This window comes from Microtus ochrogaster, chromosome 17 (assembly GCF_000317375.1).
Source record: "Microtus ochrogaster isolate Prairie Vole_2 chromosome 17, MicOch1.0, whole genome shotgun sequence".
Classification (NCBI taxonomy): Eukaryota; Metazoa; Chordata; class Mammalia; order Rodentia; family Cricetidae; genus Microtus; species Microtus ochrogaster.
In genome coordinates this window covers 16,325,496-16,329,474 of record NC_022019.1, presented here as the reverse complement: position 1 = coordinate 16,329,474, position 3,979 = coordinate 16,325,496, and the positions used below count along the sequence as shown (strand labels likewise).

Below are 3,979 nucleotides of genomic sequence, written 5' to 3'. Positions count from 1 at the left end.
TTTTTTTTTTTTGTACTGGAACTCACTGTGGTCTGGGTTGGCCCCTAGTATGATTACAGTACAAAGCCAGTCAACTCAGATCTGTGGCATTTGGGGGACCCTGCTACTGGCATGGTCACTTTCATCCTCAGAACTCTTTATGTTATTACAGACCCAGGAAATGGCCAAAGAGAAGCTATTTTCCCAGAGGTCAGAACAGCTCAGTCTTTAGAAATAGTAGATTTTTTTTCATTACTCCGGAATAACTTCACTGCTTCTAAATAGTAGCGAACAAATAGGTTTACCCAGTGGGTTCAGTGTTACCTGCTGCTGCTTCAATCTCAGTAATTGATTTAATGGACTTCAGGACCATCTTCAGTGTCTGCTGAGTACTGGTGCTGGTTGGCTTGGCTGGGCTACCCCCACCTACTTCCTGGTGCTTCTGCCTGTCAGGTCTCAGAGCTAATGCTGTACACTCTTTTGCTGGGCATATTTTTGTGACTCAGCAGCGTAGGGTTGCTCTGGTGTCATTAAAGAAACTGCTTTCCCGTCACCCAGCAACCATCGGATCCTCAGAGAAGGGTGGGACCTCGCTAGCTCCTCCCCACTAGCAACCTTTAACTTCCTATCAATCTCTGGGGCCCCTTGTCCTCCATGGTGGATTTTGACTGCCGGCTTCCTTCAGGCTTCTCAGTGTAATCTCCTGAAATATTGCTTGTTCTATGTTCCTTCCTGTAGTTTTAGGGTTCTTTCTGATAGTTTTCTTTTTGCCTGAAATAATACTTAGAGTATGTCATTTAGTTTAGGATTTGCTGATGACAATTTAGATGTTTATTTTGCTTTTTAAACTAAAATTCTGCACTTGGTAGATATTCTAACGTTTAGTCTTTATTCCATTATCTTCTAGATTACATGGTTTGTATTCACAAGTCAGCTGCCTGTGTTACAATTGGTTTTTTTTTTTTTGAAAGATTTATTTATTTATTATGTATATAGTGTTCTGCCTGCAGGTATGCCTGCAGGCCAGAAGAGGGCACCCAACCTCCTTAGGGATGGTTGAGAGCCACCGTGTGGTTGCTGGGAATTGAACTCAGGACCTCTGTAAGAGCAGCCAGTGCTTTTACCTGCCAGCTGCTGAGCCATACAATTGTTTTTTAAATTGTCCTTAATTTTTGTCTTTTCAGAAGTTTTGCTATAGTTTATCCAGTTTGGTTTCTGTTAAAGAAAAGAGATGTGACACTTGTTCAGGAAGGGTAAGGTGGACTGAGTGAGGACCATTGGTGAGAGGGGTGGATTCAGCCATGAAGACCACGGGCAAAAGGGGATTGATTGTTCTAGGAGGGCTTTTGCTATTTTGCTAGGCTAGTCTCAAACTCTTGGTTGGAGCAGGCAGTGGTGTCCTTTAATCCCAGGACATGGGAGGCAGAGGCATTCCAGATCTCTGAGTTTGAGGACATTCATAACCTGGTCTACAGAGTGAGTTCCAGGACAGGGCTACACAGAGAAACCCTGTCTCCAAAACAAAACAGAAACTCCTCGTTGGGTAGCCCCCATGGAGTGGCTCACTTTCGTGATGTTAGAGATACACCTTTTTTCTGCTCAGCCTTGAGGTGTCTACAGCTGGCTTGGAACCTTGTTAAGAACTGCCTTGCCGGGCGGTGGTGGCGCACGCCTTTAATCCCAGCACTCGGGAGGCAGAGGCAGGCGGATCTCTGTGAGTTCGAGGCCAGCCTGGTCTACAAGAGCTAGTTCCAGGGCAGGAACCAAAAGCTACGGAGAAACCCTGTCTCGAAAAATCCAAAAAAAAAAAAAAAAGAACTGCCTTGCTAGGCCACCTCAATTCCTGACCCACAAAGACTGAGATAATAAGTATATGTCTGATCTTTTCTGTGACTGGAGACAGAACCCAAGGCCTCATGCATGGTAAGCTAGCATTCCAGCACTGAGCTATGTTCCAGCTTGTGTATGATTTTTCTTACATTTGTTTGTGTGTATGTATATGTACATGGTGAAGGTCAGAGGGAGAATTTGAAAGAATAGGTTTTCTCCACCTTGAGGATCAAGAATCCAGCTCAGGTCTTCAGATTTGGTAGCAAGTGTCTTTCCCCACTGAGCCATCTAGCTGGCCCCAGTGTGATCTTATTAAACAGCTTATTGAGATACAGACTATGAAATATACTTCCTTGGAGGGTGCTGCTCTGTGACTGTTAGTGTATCTAGTGCTGTATACTGTCGGTGCAGACAGTTTTAGGACGTGTTCGTCATTGCATAGAGAAGCCCACACCCGTTGGCCATCAGTGTCCTCTTCCATGAGACCTACAGAAACCATCACTCTGTTCACTCTCTCTCTTTCCTCCCTCTCTCCCCATTTCTTTTTTTCCACTGATTGAGACAAGATTTTGCCCATGTTGGTCTCAGATTTGTAATCCTAACGCACTAATTTGTTTTCTGTCTATTACAAACATTTCATATGAAAAGGTATATTATGCATAATATTCTGTGTCTTGGTATGCTTTCAAGATCCATCCATGTTATAAACATGAGACAGCATTCTTTTTTGTATGGAACAATATTCTACCATATTGGTATTCTATATTTTCCTTTTTAAAATATTTTTATTATGTATGTATGAGTATATGCTGTGTATGTGTACAAGGGAGACCGGAAGTTAGAAGATTGTGAGCTATACAGCATGAATGCTGAACTCTGGTCCTCTAGAAAACCACTGATCTCTCCAACCCCAAGTATTTTCTTTTTTTAAAAAAGTGATCTTTAAATGTTTTATCTACTAATGTGTGTGTGCATGCTGCATGTTTGCAGGTGTGTCTGCTGCTTGGGTTTGGAGGTCAGAGGACAATTTTTTGGTGTTGGTTCTCTCCTTCCACTTTTACATGGGTCCCAAGGATCAAGCTCAGGTCAATAGGCTGGGCAGCAGGAGCCCTTCCTTGCTAAGTCACCTCACTGAGCTATTTGAGGGATGCTTGTTGTGTTCACTGTTTGGCTATGAGCTTGCATGTCCAGATCTTGGTGTGTGTGTTGCCATTTCCATGTGCTCTATTTTAAGTCTTTATTTAGCCCAAGAACAGATGAACATTACTTATGTATTGTTGGTTTTTTGACTGTTTGGGGGCCCGCCATCCAGCTCCCAAATAAATTCACAGAGACTTATTCTTACTTATGAACGCCTGGCCTTAGCTTGTCTTGTTCTAGACAGCTTTTCTAACTTAAATTTTCCCATTTCTCTTTACATTTTTGCCTCTGGACTTTTTACTTTTTGTTATTCTATATATCTTCTTTTTTTACTCCATGGCTGGATGTGTGGCTTGGTGGCTAGCCCCTGGCATCCTCCTCTCCTTCTTTTCTCATTCTTCATTCTTTCCCCTAGATTTCTCTTATTTATTCCCTCTGCATGCCAACCCAATTTTTTTCTCTCTTCCTGCCCAGCTCTTTATTAGGCCAATCAAGTGTTTTAGGCAGTCAAAGTAACACAGCTCCACAGAATTAAACAAATGCGGCATAAAAGAATGCAACACATCTTTGCATCATTTAACAAACATCCACAGCATAAATGAATGTCACACATCTTAAACTAATATTCCACAGCACTTATGTCCCTGCCAGTGGTGGTCAAAGGCTCCTGCTTACCTGCAGTTTCCCTTGCCATCTGTTTTTGTCCTAACCCCCTTTGTATGGAAGTGAGTCTCGCTATGGCTTTGACCACAGTTCCCTTATGACCAGTGATATTGAGCAGCTTTTCCTGCACCTTTTTGGCCGGTTGTGTATCTTGGTGAAATATTTAGATCTTTGGCCCATTTTAAAATGTACTTTAAAATTTTTTATTTATTTTAGTTCACATGCATTGGTGTTTTGCCCATATGTATGTTTGTATGGAGTTATATTATAGACAGCTGTGATCTGCCATGTATATGCTGGGAATTGAACTTGGGTACTCTAGAAGACATGGAGTGATTTCTTCAGTGCTCTTTTTTTTTTTTTTTTT

At 42.2% G+C, this 3,979-nt stretch overlaps 1 protein-coding gene across 2 annotated transcripts in view; it reads left to right on the top strand.

Moving 5' to 3' along the window:
- Window positions 1-3,979, top strand: part of Piwil2 (piwi like RNA-mediated gene silencing 2) — a 54,400-nt gene that overhangs the window by 16,173 nt on the left and 34,248 nt on the right. The gene's annotated exons all lie outside the window — the stretch shown is intronic.